The sequence below is a fragment of the Podarcis filfolensis genome (assembly GCF_964270895.1).
Source record: "Podarcis filfolensis genome assembly, chromosome: 6".
Lineage (NCBI taxonomy): Eukaryota > Metazoa > Chordata > Lepidosauria > Squamata > Lacertidae > Podarcis > Podarcis filfolensis.
Genome location: NC_139609.1, coordinates 80738530 through 80757631, shown reverse-complemented (window position 1 = coordinate 80757631; position 19102 = coordinate 80738530). Strand labels below are relative to the sequence as shown.

The 19102-nt window shown below is 45.1% G+C and overlaps 1 long non-coding RNA gene across 1 annotated transcript; it reads right to left on the bottom strand.

Annotated features, from left to right (window-relative positions):
- Window positions 1-370: 370 nt before the first annotated feature.
- LOC310764869 lies at window positions 371-4853 on the bottom strand. Its single transcript, XR_014549299.1, has 2 exons — window positions 1177-4853; window positions 371-915 (listed from the first exon to the last, which is right to left on the bottom strand). It is a non-coding gene; the product is annotated as an uncharacterized lncRNA (long non-coding RNA).
- Between the last annotated feature and the right edge of the window lie 14249 nt (window positions 4854-19102).

Genomic DNA, 19102 nt, shown 5'->3' with positions numbered 1-19102 from the left:
CAAGTTTAGCTGTACCTCTTAAATGAAAAAGCAAGAGGGGCCTACCTCCCTTGTCAAAGTTTATCAGTAAGGCTGAGCTGTGGGAAATAAGGCAATATCTTGCTCCTGATTCACCAATGCACGTGCATCATTGCATTGTGCACCATTTGATTCTATGAATTGAGTATCGCAATGAAGGCGTGGTAAGGAGGCATGAAATCTCCTGTCTGTGGTGCAATATCTGTGATAGCTCGATTCACGATTGCTCACTCACACATAAAAACCAAGACCTGGAATTGGCTCAAACATGCATGCCCTTCACTTGAAGGCTCAACACTTCATTATTGTCACTTGTAAAGTGATTTCACTGAAAACTGTGGCAATAAGAAACTTTTGCTCCATTGTATTTTTATAGGTCTCGCAATTACAAAACAAACGTGCAAAACAAGGTTGTTGACCCTCTTTCCCATGCAGTGTATCATCCATTTGCTTTCATCCAGAACAGACCCAACGTCAGAAAGCTAACTCAACTAAAAATATTGCAATTGAGGCAATGCAAAATGGGTGACAGTTTCAACTTTGGTGTGTTAGATCAGAGATTGCCTGTTCACATATGCCTGTTGTCACTTGATATTGCAATCATCAGAGGCGGGTCAATTCACACATCTAGAGAGAGAGCCAGAGTGGTTAGTGTTGAACCGTGGAACCTGTCTCCTGGGAGATCTGGGTTCAAATCCCCACTCAGCTCTGAAGCTCACTGGGTGACCTTGGGGCAGTCCCTGCCTTTCAGCCTAACCTACCTCACAGGTTTGTTGTGAGAATAAAATGGGGAGGGGGAGAGTGCCACCTTGATCTGCTTGGAGGAAACGTGAGATATATATTTAATAATGAATATAATTTTTAAAAAACGCAGAGCAGGCTACCATATTTTTTGCTCTATAAGACTCACTTTTTCCCTCCTAAAAAGTAAGGGGAAATGTGTGTGTGTCTTATGGAGCGAATGCAGGCTGCGCAGCTATCCCAGAATCCAGAACAACAAGAGGGATTGCTGCTTTCACTGTGCAGCGATCCCTCTTGCTGTTCTGGCTTCTGAGATTCAGAATATTTTTTTTCTTGTTTTCCTTCTCCAAAAACTAGGTGCGTCTTGTGGTCTGGTGTGTCTTATAGAGTGAAAAATATGGTACTTGATTTCTCAACACTTGAGTCTTGTACGCTTGATAACAGGCAGCTGAGGATCAAACTATGCATGAATGTAGAAGAACCAGGATTGAATCTGTTAATTATTATTATTTTTCAGCTGCAATGAAATGCAGCTGTGGAGCTTCTATCCCTCCTCCAGTGGTACAAACAGCAGCTGGAAGGAAATGACACATATGCGAAGAATTAAACAACCCTTCTCCTGCTGTGATCAGATTTGCAGTTGCACCCTCATCCGCTGCAGTATTTCTCTGTTTTGTTTAAGGAAGATTTGAAATTGAATCACAAGTTTTCCATGTAATGTGCAGTTTGGCCCTGAATGCATGGCATCATGACTCCTTTGAAAAGTGTTGCATCTGCAGGGCTGTATGTGGTGATTAACGGGACTAAGTCTGTGATGGCTCATTCATGTCAGCTGATCGTCACTTGATGTTGTAGTCGTGATGAACATGCATGTGTTGACCAGCACAAAGAGACCCACGAATGACCATTTATGGGTCAAACTGGACAATGCCTCTTTCCTATCTGCCCCACCTATGTGGAGAAAACCAGGGAGCAAGCTTCCCCCTGGTTCCTCTGGGCCATAGTGCTTGAATCTGATCAATGCTCATGAAACCCATTCCCAGACTAGGTGCCCAATGATCAGGTTCCATCTGGGAAATATACTACACCAAATCAGCTTACAAGCATTGGATGTAACTGTTGCAAACTGTTATTTACTCGTTGTGAACCCTGTGAGGTGGGTTGGGTCGATAGAGAGTGGCTAAGCTCAGGTCACCCAGAATAACATTCCCTAATATGTGGCTGAGTAGGGTGGCGCTGTGGATTAAACCACAGAGCCTAGGACTTGCCGATCAGAAGGTCGGCGGTTCAAATCCCCACGACAGGGTAAGCTCCCGTTGCTCGGTCCCTGCTCCTGCCAACCTAGCAGTTCGAAAGCACGTCAAAGTGCTAGTAGATAAATAGGTACCGCTCCTGCGGGAAGGTAAACGGCGTTTCCATGCGCTGCTCTGGTTCGTCAGAAGCGGCTTAGTCATGCTGGCCACATGACCCAGAAGCTGTATGCCGGCTCCCTCAGCCAATAAAGCGAGATGAGCGCCACAACCCCAGAGTCGGTCACGACTGGACCTTCGGGTCAGGGGTCCCTTTACCCCTAGGGATTTGAACCTGCATCTTCAGTCCCCATCCGTCCTTCTCAACACAACACCACACGGGCTCACCAGTCTTACAGCCTTTGGATTCAACTATATGTGCAATGCTTATTGTTACTTGGATTGCAAGGGGAAGTTTATCAGATAAATCTTTCCCCCTGCCCTCTCCAGACTGTGACCTTCCCCACAGAAAATTCACAGAGAGAGAGAGAGTGCAAATGTTATTGCTAACAACAATAATAGTAAACATAACTGCACAATGTGTAGTTTGACCCTCGATAGCCAAAGATGCCGGAAACTGGAGTTGGGAAACATTAGCTCCCCCTCTGTGAATATTAGGGGTGGAGAACCCCTGGCTCAGAAGCCAAATGCAGATCCCCAGGCCTCTGTACTTGGTCCTCAGGACTCTCTACAGGCTACACCCCCTCTCACAGGCCATACCCTCCTTGAGTCCTTTTCCTTGGCTTGGAATGTGCGCATAAACAGAAGTGGTTGGTGGTCCGGTGGCGCTTTCTTCACCTGTCACCTGCATCACTGCGGGATACTTGGCGGGAAAGCAGAAGGCGATGCTGAGGTCAGTGCAGCGCAAACATTCCTGATTGGCTCTGCCACTGCGTTTGCACCACACTGACCTCACCACCCCCTCAACCCTCCTGCAATCCCTCCTGGTGCACCACACTGAAGTCGGCGATGGGAAATCAGGCAAGCTCCACTGCCCCACCCAGTGATCACTGGCTGCTTGTAAAATGCGATAATGCCTCTTGCTTGCCTGGAAGGAGAATGGAGAGGCATGTGGGTGGGTAGAAAGATCAGACTTGTGACCAGGTGGAATGTAGGCTATGGTGCAAAGGTAAGGATCATGTCCATTGCTCTGCCGGCTTTTGCATCAAGGACCATGCAACACTGGTATGTGGTCCCTGGAAGGTTGTGCATGAGGGAATGTGGCCCTTGGGATGAAAAAGGCTCTGATAAGGTGCATAGGATCAGATTTAGGATGAGGATTCCTCTTAACTGCCCCAGCACGAATGCACTGAGTTTATTTTACTTATGTCACAAAATGTATATACCCCCGGATTGTAAGTAGAACCTGTAAGCAGTTTATGGAAAATAATCAATGATAATAATAATAATAATAATTTATTTATACCCCACCCATCAGGCTGATAAAACATCAAACATTAAAAACTTCCCTAAACAGGGCTGCCTTCAGATGTCTTCTAAACGTCAAAGAGTTCTTTATTTCCTTGACATCTGGAGGGATGGTGTTACACAGGGCGGGCGCCACTACCAAGAAGGCCCTCTGCCTGGTTCCCTGTAATCTCACTTCCCGCAGTGAGGGAACTGCCAGAAGGCCCTTGGAGCTGGACCTCAGTGTCTGGGCTGAACAATGGGGTGGAGGCACACCTTCAGGAATAACTGGAATCATAGAATTATATAATCATAGAATTGTAGAGTTGGAAGGAATTCTGAGGATCATCTAGTCCAACCCCCTGCAATGCAGGAATCTCAGCTAAAGCATCAGTGACAGATGGCCATCCAACCTCTACTTAAAAACCTCCAAGGAAGGAGAGTCCACAACCTCCCGAGGGAGTCTGTTCCAATGCGAACAGCTCTTACTGTCAGAAAGTTCTTCCTGATGTTTAGTCGGAATTTCCTTTCTTGCAACTTGAAGCCATTGGTTTGAGTCCAGAGAAGGAGAAAACAAGCTTTCTCCCTCTTCCATGTGATAGCCCTTGAGATATTTGAAGATGGTGATCATATCTCCTCTCAATCTCCTCTTACCCAGTTCCTTCAACCGTCCCTCACAAGGCTTGGTTTCCAGACCTTTGATCATCTTGGTTGCCCTCCTCTGCACATGTTCCAGCTTGTCAACATCCTTCTTAAATTGTGGTGCCCAGAATTGGACACAGTATTCCAGGTGTGCTCAGACCAAGGAAGAATAAAGTAGTACGATGACTTCTGGATGATGGATTTCCCCCTAACTTTCCAGGTGCTTTTCTGGTGCATCCTCCTTTCTTTCCATGCACTTTTGACTTGCTTTTGACTTGTTTTCACTCTGAAACCACACACAGTGCCCCCCCCTCATGCCTTGGGACCAAGCTCAGAAACTGACCCCACTCTGTGGGCGTCAGAAGTTACTGGCGGCTTGCAGCGACTCTGCTCTCACCGGAGTCTGGCTTTATGGGCATGGCCTCGAGATGTTTCCCTCCACTTAATTAAAGAGACCGATAAGTATCTAGGTGGAGTTTGCAGATGCGTCCAGAACGAGTTAGCAGCTTAGGCTGGTTCACTGCGCCTATTGTTGAAAGCCAAGATATAATATCAGATTAGTGTGTTATATGTGCCTATTATAACTCTATGTCATCATTCTACATGACATCTTATAATTAAAGCTGGAGCTGGAAACGAAATCGTTTGACATGGGATGTGTTGCCTTAAATGCTTTCGTGGCCAGCGAGGGCTCTGGGTGTCTCGTTTTAACCCCTCGCACCACTGCGCATGTCTGCTTATCGAGAGCTCTTTCGCTCAGTCTATGTATTTCAGCACATTTAGGAGAGGGAGAGATTTGGAGCTGGTGCACTCAGGTGAATGGGAAGAAGAAGAAGTGAGGACCAGGTGCAGCCCATCATTTCCCAGGGCGAAGCTTATCTGATAGGCGTGTGGGAGAAAGCTGGAAGGATTAAAATCATCCCAGACATGGGAAGAAAAGAAAGTGTCACTGTCCTGGAAGCTTCCTTTTTCTCTTTAGTTCTCCTTGGCTGGAATATGCCCTTGAACTCCAATAATGTTGTTTGTGTGGAGGTTAGAGAGGGGTGTGTTGGTGTGTGTGCATGTGTGTGTAAAGTAACATAACATACAGAGGTAAACTTTACATGTGCTACTCTGGCCACCTTTGCCTCTGGCCCCACCCAACAGTGGCAGGCAACTCCTGGAGGGTTGCCCATGGGCTAAGAAGATTTCCCAACCCTGGGTGTGAAGCTGCAAGAGGCCACCGCCTAGCTAAGGATACCCAAATCTGGGTGTGGTCAGTGCATGGATGTGGGGAGACTGCCTGAGAACTACATGTATGTTCTGCAGTCTTGGGTTCCATCAAAAAAATCTGGGAGAGAGGGGAGATGCCAGCAGAATTTAGGGATGCCAAAATTATCAATCTCTTTTTTTAAAAAAAAGGTGACAGAATGGATTGCAGAACTACCGAGGCATGTCTTTATTAGCTGCGGCCGGCAAAATTCTTGCAAGGATCTTGGCAAACTGTCTCTTAACAATACCCAAGGCGACCCTTCCTGAATCCCAAAATGGTTTTAGGCCTTCTAGGGGGGCAATGGACATGATTTTCACTGCTCAAAAGCTTCAAGAAAAAAGCAGAGAGCAAAACCAGCCTCTGCATCGATCAGAAGGTCGGCGGTTCAAATCCCAGTGACAGGTTGAGCTCCTGTTGCTTGGTTCCAGCTCCTGCCAACCTAGCAGTTCAAAAGCACACACACACACACAAAAAGTGCAAGTAGATAAATAGGCGCCACTCTGGTGGGAAGGTAAATGGCGTTTCCGGCCACTGCTCTGGTTTCAGTGTTCCGTTGTGCCAGAAGTGGCTTAGTCATGCTGGACACATGACCTGGAAAAACTGTCTGCGGACAAACGCCAGCTCCCTCAGCCTGTAAAGTGAGATGAGCGCTGCAACCCCAGAGTTGTCTGCAACTGTCAGGGGTCCTTTACCTTTACCTTTAAGGCCTTCGACACTGTAAATTGTAATGCTTTGTGGACTGTCCTTCTGAAAACTGGCTGCCCAATTTGTGAACATCATTTGGCTCCTCCATCATAATATGACACAAATGCAAGAAAATACAAATGTAGGGAAATTAATAGATTAGGATATAAATGTAAGAAAATAAACAAATATTTGACGCATCTGGACAATTCTCCTTCCTCCTTTGGGCACCCCTGAACAGCACACTTCCACATCTACATATGTTATATAGGGTTGCCACCTGTCCTGTATAATACAAGATTGTCCCGTATTTCAGTGTAAAATGCTATGTCCTGTATTGATACAGTTTTGTTCTGTATTTCAAGTCTTCTCTCTCTCTCTTTCTCTCTTTGCCAAGTTAGGGATACACTCCAAAGCATGTATTTGAAAGCATGTGTGAAAGGTCATGTGTTTAAGCTCTCAGACATAACAGAGGCTCATTTATGGTTAGTCCAGTGTGACGAACTCTACACATGAGCAGAGATCATTACATCACATTTTCTGGGTTGAGCCTTGCATTGCAAATACGTTCTGCTGTGCTCTAATGGGCCCTGGCTCAAATGCAACAATTAATTGCAATGCTTCCCCCCCCCCTTCAGATTTAGAGAAAAGGGTGTTTTGGATCAGGAATAGTTAAATGCAATTCCCCTGTTCCGTTTCTTAAATCTACCTGTGCTCTCTTCATGTAAAAGGGGAAGGAGGAATAATATGAAAAGTCACATGGCATAATGAAGAATACTGAGTAAACCCTAACAAAAATTCCATACCCTCTACATTGTGGGACATCTTCAGGAGAAGGCAAGGCTAAGGAGCAAACCCTACAAAAATCCTGAGTGCAGCCCCTAAGATGGATGGCAGGAGACACTGGGGCAGCAGATCCCAATGTGGATCTTGATTGATTGATTGATTTTTTATATATATATTTATTAAGGTTTAGGAATTTATATAAAACAGAAAAACAGAACAATAAAAAACAAAAACAATAAAAATACATACAATCCAAACAAAACACATACAAAACAAGTATAATTTCCATCCCTTATATTCATAAAACTTACTTTCCCGACCTCCTCATACCTCCCCTTTCTGTATTCCATTCTCTAATTAAGTCATTTCAGCAAATCCTTCCCCTAATTTCTATATAATTTTTAGCCTTTCTTTTCTTAATCACATAATCATTACAGCTTTTAACCCCTTAATTTCTGAATCAACATCGTTCTAGCCTTCAATAATTTTACAATATTTCTTAAGATAGTCCTTAAATTTCTTCCAATCTTCTTCCGCCGTCTCTTTTCCCTGGTCTCGAATTCTGCCGGTCATTTCTGCCAGTCCCATATAGTCTATCACTTTCATCTGCCATTCTTCCACGGTGGGTAGATCTTGTGTCTTCCAATACTTTGCGATGAGTATTCTTGCTGCTGTTGTAGCATACATAAAAAATGTTCTGTCCTTCTTTAGCACCAATTGGCTGACCATACCCAGGAGAAAGGCCTCTGGTTTCTTCAGGAAGGTATATTTAAATACCTTTTTCATTTCATTATAAATCATTTCCCAGAAAGCCTTGATCCTTGGGCATGTCCACCAAAGGTGAAAGAATGTACCTTCAGTCTCTTTACATTTCCAACACTTATTATCAGGCAAGTGGTAAATTTTTGCGAGCTTGACTGGAGTCATGTACCACCTATAAATCATTTTCATAATATTTTCTTTCAAGGCATTACATGCCGTAAATTTTATACCGGTGGTCCACAACCGTTCCCAGTCCTCAAACATAATGTTATGACCAATATCTTGTGCCCACTTGATTGATTGATTGCAAATACAGTGGATGCTCGGGTTGCAAACGTGATCTGTGCGGGATGCACATTCACAATACGCAGCGTCCGCAACCCGCAGCAGCACGTCTGCGCACATGCAGGTTGCGATTCGGCGCTTCTGCGCATGTGCGACCGCCGAAACCCAGAAGTAACCCGTTCCAGTACTTTCGGGTTTTGGCGGTCTGTAACCTGAAGAAACGCAACCTGAGGCGTCTGTAACCCGAGGTATAATTGTACGTCCAAGTCAAAACTTACAAACTTGAAAAAGAGAAAAGAAAGTAAGAAAGAAAAACAGAAACATAAGTAAATATCATATACCGATACAGTTAATGACTTAATGAAAAACGAAAATGATAAATAAAATGACATTAAGTCATTCATTATTAATCTAATACTTTACAGATCAAACACATATGTTTTAAACAATTTCGTCTTCCGTGTTAGCCATTTCCCTAAGGTGGGTGGCAGGAGAGACAGGGCCAGCAGATCCCAACGTAGATCTTTATCCCCCTTGCTCCTGATACAGATCTTCACTCACCCCTTCTTCCCTGGTGGGGAGGAGGGTGCCATTTTGTGACTCACCTCAGGTGTCAAAATGTCTTGAGCCGGCCCCAGCATTCAGAGACCTTGGAGAGTCATGCTTTTTGTTCAGAAACACAGCTTGGAGTGGACAAATTATAAAGGGGAGGGGGAAGAAGGGAAGGTGATGCTGGAAAGCTATATTGTCCCTGCCCAAGATTGGTGGTTTGTTTGCTTGTTTGCTTTGGCCGGTGTATTCTGCAACATGTCACTGATGCATTATTGTTGGCATCCGTCTGTCTTGGGAGACAATGGAAGAGTGCGCCTTCAGGAGCAAAGTCAAAATTTTGGAGAGTTACAATGCCTGCTGGGGCAGCAGAGACTGATATGGGAGAGACATGTTTTATTGCAGGTGGGGCAGATGAAGACATCCAGTTTTCCTGCTACAGGTGCGCCATGGTGTTTTTTCTCTCTGTGTGCTTCTCCCAGCATTTGTGGATCTGTAGTGGATTTATACTGGACAGTCCACACATCATTCTGCTTTGTCAGTTGTTCTGCAATGGGTACCCAGCGTTACTGCAAGGTTGCTACATGGAGGGGGGGCACTCTTGCACTATAGTGTATCAAAAGCAGGACATTCCCCTTCCCCCCGCCCCCAGCTGCACATTAGTGGTATGAAAAGTTTTAATGATAATTTTAGGTTATATGTTAGTGACTAAGTTTCAATTCATATATTTTTAAACTGTTGCTATATCTGTATTGAGAAAAGCAATGACAAACCTAGACAGCATCTTATAAAGCAGAGACATCACCTTGCCAACAAAGGTCCATATAGTTAAAGCTATGGTTTTCCCAGTAATGATGTATGGAAGTGAGAGCTGGACCATAAAGAAGGCTGATCGCCGAAGAATTGATGCTTTTGAATTATGGTGCTAGAAGAGACTCTTGAGAGTCCCATGGACTGCAAGAAGATCAACCCTCTCCATTCTGAAGGAAATCAGCCCTGAGTGCTCACTGGAAGGACAGATCCTGAAGCTGAGGCTCCAATACTTTGGCCACCTCATGAGAAGAGAAGACTCCCTGGGAAAGACCCTGATGTTGGGAAAGATGGAGGGCACAAAGAGAAGGGGATGACAGAGGACGAGATGGTTGGACAGTGTTCTTGAAGCTACCAGCATGAGTTTGACCAAACTGCGGGAGGCAGTGGAAGACAGGAGTGCCTGGTGTGCTCTGGTCCATGGGATCACGAAGAGTCGGACATGACTAAACAACTAAACAACAACAATATCTGTATTGTCCCTGTTGTACCTAATTGCAAATTCAAATGTATTCCTATTGTGTTTTATGACTTCCTTGATATTGTATGTGGGCTGGAACTGGTCTGTGACCGAAATAATAAAATTCATTCATTCAAAGTTGCAGGATTTCAGCAATCTACAGGACATGCACTGGTTAGAAACAAAGCCATATGTCTGCCCCAAACATTTTGCAGTCACAAGCAGTATTGAAAGTGGCAGCACATCTAATTGCCCTGATACCATCAGCACAAATAATCCTGAATGCATTTAAAAAATAATAATTCAGGAGGGCCCTTTGCAAAAAAAGACACCCCGCACCTGTGCTTTTGAAGAGCAGGCAAGAACTTACCTAGGCTGCAAGAAGACACCAGCTCGTTGCTAATGTGTTCATGGAGGGCATCAGGTCTTGCATGCTTTCTTCTTTAGAGTGGATTCCCAGTTTAGATGGGCAGAAGATCCATTCTGCTGACTTTCAAGGTCATTCCAAGGCTTCCACATTTGAAGGGCCATCAATCTGCATTCTTGTTCTTTGAGGGAAAGCAATGCTTGCTAATACAGTGGTACCTCAGGTTACAGACGCTTCAGGTTACAGACTCCGCTAACCCAGAAATAATACCTCGGGTTAAGAACTTTGCTTCAGGATAAGAACAGAAATCGTGCTCCGGCAGTGCAGCGGCAGCAGGAGGCCCCATTAGCTAAAGTGGTGCTTCAGGTTAAGAACAGTTTCAGGTTAAGAACGGACCTCCAGAACGAATTAAGTTCTTAACCCGAGGTACCACTGTAATACAACTTGACTTAGTTGCTTGAGGGGCAGATCCACAGCATACATTCAGAGCACATTCAATGAATGGTGATAGCACATAATCTCTGGTCTGGGACCATAACAAATTGGTTCATTGATTATAGAACATGACTTCTTCGAAAGAACCATGGGAACTGTAGTTTTCCTTAACACTGTACTACAATTCCCAGCACCTTTAACAAACTACAGTTCCCAGGATTATTTTGCTGGGAAGCCATCTGCTTTGAATGTGCATTAGATGTACTTTAAATGTATGGTGTGGATCTGCCCTCATTACATGGAGCTATATTCTCTGCCACAGATATCCCGTGTTGATTCCCCTGTACTAGCATTTTTCATTCTCAGTTTACACAACCAATCAGTTGTTGGGCAAGAAGTCCAAAAAAAGGAGCCCCACCCTTCCTGTAGCTTGAACTTCAACTTACTTGAGCATCACAAAAAAATGTTTTACGAAGACATACTTTGTCGGCTGCAGAACTAAGCACACTAGATAACTCAAGCAGCAGAGTCAGTTTGCATATAGCAAGAACTGATTGCTTTTGTTTTAATCCCAAACACACCAGCAGCAGCCAATGCATTTTGCAATTTAGGTATGTTATTTTCCTGCTCTGCAAAAATGTGTTTTAAAAAACAAAACTAAGCAAAACAAAACAATGTAAAACTTGGGGCTTCCCTGCTAATTTCTCTGAGGATTAAACTGTCTCTCCTTTGCCAAGAGCTTTCTTTCAAGCCGTGTTTACTGAAACCCAATCAATCATAGTTGCCCCACTTTGTTTGATGAGTCAAGCAGAATTACAGAGAGGGTTTATTGCTATTACATGCTGTCACTATACAGTGTATTTTTAGGTACTTAATAAAACTGTGACTATTCCCACCAGCCTATGGAATGTCCTGCAGCCTAAGGGGAAGGCAACTAGGCTGGAGGGCTGACAGCAAAACTAGCAGTGTATGCGTGCGATAACACATGAGACACTCTCATATAATTTCGGACCAAATTTTGGCCGGTCATTTCAGAACACAAACACACCACTGGAAAAAAAGGAAAAGAAACAAAATTACAAATCCCCCTTTTACCCAGCTTGAAGGCATATTTCAGATGGGAGCAATAGCAGCAAAGTTCATTCAGGACGCATTTTGCAAGCTACAATTGTTTCAGCCTTCAGAGATTTTGGAGGTGGCCAAAGAGCTCTGCTAGAGCATGGGTAGGCAAACTAAGGCCCGGGGACCGGATCCGGCCCAATTGCCTTCTAAATCCGGCCCGCGGATGGTCCGGGAATCAGCTTGTTTTTACATGAGTAGAGTGTATCCTTTTATTTAAAATGCATCTGTGGGTTATTTGTGGGGCCTGCCTGGTGTTTTTACATGAGTAGAATGTGTGCTTTTATTTAAAATGCATCTCTGGGTTATTTGTGGGGCATAGGAATTTGTTCATTTCCCCTCCCCCAAAATATAGTCTGGTCCCTCACAAGGTCTGAGGGACAGTGGACCGGCCCCCTGCTGAAAAAGTTTGCTGGCCCCTGTGCTAGAGGAACACAAGTTGCGGCTTTCCTCCACTCCCATCTTGGGTGCATAGATGGTTATCAGCGGCTTAAGCTTAGGAGGTGAGTTAAATCACCATCACTGCCAGCAACTGAAGGACCTGGAGCAGCTCCTTGTCCTTACCGGAGGATGTTGCTCAGCAGCAAATGAGACAAGGTAATTTAAGGTTGCATCCAGATAGTGGGCAGCACCTAGCACGGGCCAATAATAAGCAGACAGGGTGTCCTGCTCTGCTGCCATCTCAGGACTAAATCAAGCAGCAAAGTTCACACCATGCGTTCTCGAAGAAGCACTGTCCTGTCTATATATATATATATATATAGCTTTGAAACTACAGCTCTGTGCAGTTCAAAAGCTCATACGCACCACTGTCCTAATAATAATAAAACGTTTGTCTTTTCTCCTTCCCAAGCCGCAACAGCTGAGGATCTTAACTTGTGAGTAAGAAAGTTGTCTTTATTTAGGCAAGTAGCGGTAGCAGCTCAGCAGTATACCTGCCCAAATCATAAGATCCTCTTCAGAGGCCCTGCTCCCTGTGTCCTCTGCCCAGTGAAGTCAGATGGGTGGCTAATACAGAGAGGGCCTTTTCAGTGTTGGCATCCTGGCTGTGGAGCAGCCTTCTCCCATTACATGGGCTGCTACTGCTTCTCCCTGAGGCCTTTTCCTCAGAGGAATATAGTACAATATAGTGCTAGCATTTTATAGCTATACAGCGGGAACAGGTTTAATTCTAGAAAGTGGGAGAGATGGGAGGCTTCTTTTCTCTCTCTCAGATAGAATCATAAATCCCTGGTTTATAGTGCAGGGGGGTGTTAAAAAAATTCACAGCATTCTCCTGCCCAAGCCTATCCCAGGATCCTTATTCTAAGCTGTTAGAGACTTAGAATTGTAAAGTTGGAAGGGACTATGAAGACCATTTAGTCCAACTCCCTGCAGTGCAGGAATGTTTTGCCCAATGTGGGGCTCAAACCCACGACCCTGCAATTAAGACTCTCATGCTTTACCAACTGAGCTATCCCTCAGGACTTCACAAGGTTGATTCACCTTAATTGATACTTCAGCATTTTGTACATCCTGGGTTTTAAGCATTATTATTTTTTGTTTAATTTGCAAATACAGTCATACAGTGGTACCTTGGGTTAAGAACTTAATTTGTTCCAGAGGTCCGTTCTTAACCTGAAACTGTTCTTAACCTGAAGCACCACTTTAGCTAATGGGGCCTCCCGCTGCTGCCGCACCGCTGGAGCACAGTTTCTGTTCTCATCCTGAAACAAAGTTCTTAACCCGAGGTACTATTTCTGGGTTGGCGGAGTCTGTAACCTGAAGCATATGTAACCCGAGGTACCACTGTACTTCGGGTTACAGATGCTTTAGGTTGCGTTTTTTGGGGCTATGGATGCGGCAAAACCCGGAAGTACTGGAACGGATTACTTCTGGGTTTTGGCAGTCGCGCATGCACAGAAGTGCCAAATCACAACCTGCACTTGCGCAGACGCGGCACTACGGGTTGCGAATGCTGCGGGTTGCGAACGTGCCTCCCACACAGATCACGTTTGCAACCCGAGCGTCCACTGTACTTCTGTGTAACTAAGTAATCCCCTGCTCCTGTTTATTGTTGTGTTGCAGTTGTTGTAGAGTGACCCTTTTTCACCTACAAACTGATAGACACTTGACTCCCCAAATTTTCTGTTGGTAGAACTGATAATACAGATTAACATTCAGAGTGCTCAGAAGAACACATATCTCAGTGATCATTGCAACAACTCAAGGATCACGATTCTCATATCATAAGGTAAAGGGTAAAGGGACCCCTGACCATTAGGTCCAGTTGTGACCGATTCTGGGGTTGCGGCGCTCATCTCGCTTTATTGGCCGAGGGAGCCAGGGTACAGCTTCCGGGTCATGTGGCCAGCATGATTAAGCCGCTTCTGGCGAACCAGAGCAGTGCACAGAAATGCCGTTTACCTTCCCGCCGGAGCGGTACCTATTTAATTTACTTGCACTTTGACATGCTTTCGAACTGCTAGGTTGGCAGGAGCAGGGACCGAGCAATGGGAGCTCACCCCGTCACGGGGATTTGAACCGCCGACCTTCTGATTGGCAAGTCCTAGGCTCTGTGGTTTAACTCACAGCGCCACCCACGGTAGGTAAAGGTAAATGACCCCTGGATAACCATCAAAGTCCAGTCAAAGGTGGCTATGGGGTGTGGCGCTCATCTCGCTTCAGGCCTCAAATTATAGCTCATATTGTAGAGTGGATGTTGAGAGATGGTTTATAAGCCAAATGCTACCTAATGCATTCCTGGGCAGAAAGAGTTTTGGAATCAGGGATGCTCACGCTTTTAGCCACAACAGCAAGACATCTCTTCAGGATTCTAGTTACCCGGTAAGCAATGCTGCCCAAGCCCACTCCAAACTGCTGGCCACCTCCGGTGGCCAAACGAACCATAGAAGAAAGCTATGTTCACATGTAAGTGAAAACAAACCCAAACTTTGGCTTCAGACTGTGGTTTGTTGGCAGTAAATAAACCATAGTTAAGCTGTGTTGGGCAGATGTTAACCCATGACTGAATAAACTGTAGCTTAATAAATTATGGCATAGTGTTGTAGAAACTAGGCCAATGCTGTGCTCATTGGGTTGGTGGCTGGACTTAATAGAAAGAAGCATCACATATGCTTTCTCCAACTGGCTGATTGAGGCTGCGGGCCTCAGGCATTTGCCCAAGCCACTCACACCTCTCCCAGGCCCAGATTTGAAACTTATAACCCTGAATTTGCTTACATTCTTCTACGATAAGTGTCAAGGAGCCATTATTGATATCTCTGATGCTCTTGGGTCAATACTAGGTAGGTCATCGTTCCGATTTCAAGTGAGCTCTCCAGCCAATGGAGGTGGCTCTGAAGGCCACGTAGTCACAAACTCGAACAACCATCAGGGTATGGGAATGGAGTCAGTCACCATTTCCAGAAGATGATAGTGCAGGGGCAAAAGGCCAGACTGTCGCTCAGCTGGTGGGGTTTTGCCCATGATGAAACGCTCATTACGTAGGAAGGTGATTCATGCCCTTTCCCATCTGCCCCAGCCTGTCTCCACTTCCTCAAAGTAGATGCCATGGAGCCTCAAGAATGAATGACAAGCCCTTCAAAGGGTAATTCCCACTTTGAGGCAGAAGGGATTGCGACACTCTGAAGCCGTGGATTTCTTCCCTTTGCTTTGGGTGACTTTGAAAACGATAAGTAGAATCCCAGCCTGTTTTGCATGGAGGGAGAGGTCCAGAAGAGTCACCGTATTTATCATTTATTTATTAAGATTACGTTTATCTCACCCTTCAGCAGACAATGTCAGGGTAGGCTACAATACAGTAAAGTCCACAATTACGCAAGGGTCACATTCCGGGGATCAGACGTAAAGCCAAAATTGTGCATAGTCAAATTGCATTGGGTTCAATGATGGGTGGGATTGCCGAAGCCTTTTTCCTGGATGCCCGCCCCCTTTCTGCTCCCTTTTCTATTTTTTTAAACATTTTTGCCAAGCGCATAAAACACACAAGTTAAATGTGCGTAAGTTGCGGGCTTATTGTGCAATTAAAAGGCAAAAATGGATGCAATACAATTTTAAAACAGTAGATAGAACACAGCACATCATTAAAATTTCAAAAAGCCCATAAACTCAATTGCATCAGCACCCAACACTAATCTTCGCTGAGGAATTGTGCCTGTTTACTCTCCGGGTGCTTTCAGGTGACCTGTTTATTGTGCCTTCGTCCTGATTTGTTTGCAGGGAGGTTAGACGAAGCTGTCTATTTACGGAGCATGCCTTCTGATCTTGTTCACGAGGAGTTTAGATGACGTTCCCATCGAGCAAATGCTATTGCACGCTTTCCGGTGTGTTTCCCCAGATATTTTCTTATTGCAAAAGGTCCTATCTTTTTGGGAAGTGACTTTGTTGCGGTGGACCACCAACTGTAACTGCATAACCTGAAATGGCTGGTGCACGAGGGAATCCCACCTGAAAATAGCAACCATCTGAAAGCTCCTTCTGTAAAAACCTTTCGAGGCTGTTCCACTTCAAACTATGTGAAGCTGATATTTGTGGAGACACCCTTATATAAACAGCTCCCTGCATATTGTAAACTAGCACATCAGTGGAAAGGGAATGTGAAAAGTCGAGAGAAGTGGAGCAAGAGCCGCCTTTTCACTGTTAGCTAAGGTCAGTCACTTGGTGTTATGTACTGAGTTGAATAGGATCCAAACTGCAGCAGTCTGATTGGTCCTAGAACAATGCAGCAGTATGATTGGTTGGCAGGAACCACCCAATCATGCTCCAGATAGAAGTGAATCCACAACCTGATTGGCTTACAGTAGAATTCCGGAATTAGCCAATCATTGTGCAGCCCATTGTTTAAATAATGTATATAAAGCAGATACTTTGAGGGGACTTTCATTCATTCCTCCTCACCACTATGAGCTGAATAAAGAGCATGAAATCACTTTGCGACTCTGAGTATATTTCACTTGGCTGGACAGAACTATGCCTAGTTGATCTCGCCTCCCCTTTCTCCCCTTTTCCTTCCACAGCAAACAACTGGGTTGTTGTTTTGATAATAACATTCAGTCTGCACATGAAAATGAGCCTGTCTGGGCCACCTCTGCTCCTGCTGAGCATAGCTTGTCTTTCCCCTCCTTTTTGAAATAATTTGTATTTGATTTTAAAAGTATAAAATTATAACAATACAACCATACACATCCACATCTAAAGATTCCTCCAAATCTTTGGACTTCCCACCTTGCCCTCCGTGGCTCCTGTTATTAGTCCTTTGCTACTGCACCTTTTTCAATAGTCCATATTTTACAGAAGTCCATTATCTCCATAGTACTTGCTACATTGAGAGTGTTAGTGCAATCCTGCTAATGTTTTCATCTGCTTACAGTGGTCTCCAAGATAAATTATACATTTCCTCCATTCTTTGTTAAAGTTTCGATCTTCTTGGTTCCTGAGCTTTCCGGTCAGTTTTACCTTCTTGGCATAGTCCAACAGTTTAATTTGCCGTTCTTCTCTGGTAGGAACTTTATCTTCTTTCCATCTCTGGGCTCATAACATCAATGCAGCTGTCGTCACATACATAAAAAGTCTTTTCTGCTCCTTTGGAATATCAGCAACTACAATTCCTAATAGAAAAGCTTCTGGGTTGTTGTTGTTTTTTATGAAAGTTACTCTAAACATTTTTTTCCAACTCATTATATATCATTTCCCAGAATGTTTTTATTACCTTACACGTCCACCACATATGATGAAAGGTGCCTTCTTTTTCTTTACATAGCTTGTCACATTCCAGATGAAGATCCACAGTGAGCCCAATAAAGCTGCTATTTCTCCCTCTCTGTCTTCTTGGGGCAGGTGGCATGCATGACATCCACAGGTGCTCAGGGTTTGACAATGTCCCACTAAGTTCTCCCTAACTGAGAGGTAATCATCACATGCACAGTGAAGCCATATAAGTTAGCAACTGCAGGGAAACGGTCCAGCACCTGCCTGCCTAGGTGGGCCCCTTATAGACATCCCATTGGTGGCTGCCTCACCTTTGACACTGTTCACACCTGCAAAAGTTTTGGGGCTTTTTAATGTCCTGCTTTCATTGTGCTATAGCTCTTGCGGACAGCAATCATGTAGAAGCATTGTGGAAGCATCACAGACCAAACTAAAGCAAAATAAATCCACCATGAACGCTCTGCTATTGTGTTAGGAACAGAGTGAACTCACAATAAGACAGCAGACTGGAGGGGCCCTTTGCGCAAATGTGAATTCCTCCTGATTTCAGACAGAAGCCAGTGCATGACCTCTTACTTGGTTGCAAGTATGAATGTTAGGGCATTGTCCTCAAAACACTCTGCTTGGGATCTCCTGCCAACGGCCCTGCTGTTTCGATTCTATGTCTCAGGGGGAAAGCTGCTGTGTACTCAGTGATGGCTCAGCGATAGCCATCATGGTGCTTGCCAGATGATGTGGACTCCCACCAACCCTGACCCTTGGCCATGCTGCCTGGGGCTGGTGAGAGATGGCTATCCCTGTTGTAGTGCATCTGACCTAGTTCTCTCATGACCTTCAGCATAGCCCTGAGATGCTGAACGTGACAAGGAATGGAGACATCTAAGGGAGTGGTCCAAACCCAAGATCTACCACGATAAGATCCAGTTAAGATCCAGCAGATCTCCAACTCAGCTGGCAGGTTCCTGGCACAGCCAGGCTATGCTGGCATAAGCCCAACATATCACCTCAGCTGAAAATACACAAGTGTAAGCCCCGAATTATGGGGGTTCCGGGGAAGGGGCGGGTAGGAAGGGGAAGGGGGGGACTTATTATGGATCCTAACTCTATTCAGCTTGGCCACATGACCTGGCAACCTGGTGGAACTTAAATCAACAAAAAAGATAATGTAAATCAAACTCTAGTTTTCCCTTTGCCAGGCTTAGGCCGGCTCAGCCAAGGATATCCACACTCTGGAACTGAGTTTGGAATTGGGGTAACAAACTGAAGCTGAGGTAAGTGTCAGGGACTGGCAGGGCTCAGAAGAGAGTGTGGTGGAGGCAGGAGACCAGGAGAGGGGACCAGTGATATCTGGGGTGTCACACCACCCATAACACAGGAGCCAGGGGAGGAATGAAAGTCAGGGCAGTCTGAAGAAGACTGTCTCCTAGAACCAGGAGGGGCCTGAAAAGGGAAGAGCAGTGATGACGTCCATGCAGGAGAAGTCTCAGGTTGCAAGCATGAAACCCGTCAGAGGAAGGAATATAAGCCAGAGGGGGAGCAGGGCCCCACTGTTGCCATGACTGCTTCACAGGGCCCAGACCTGTGGACAGCTACCTAGAACCTCGAAGTGTGTGTATCTGGAGCACTGTGGGAGCTGCTATAAGTGTTTCACATAGAATCAAAGAATTGTAGAGTTGGAAGGAACCCCCAGGGTCATCTAGTCCAACCCTCCGCAGTGCAGGAATCTCAACTAAAGCATCCATGACAGATGGCCATCCAACCTCTGCTTGAAAACCTCCAGTGAAGGA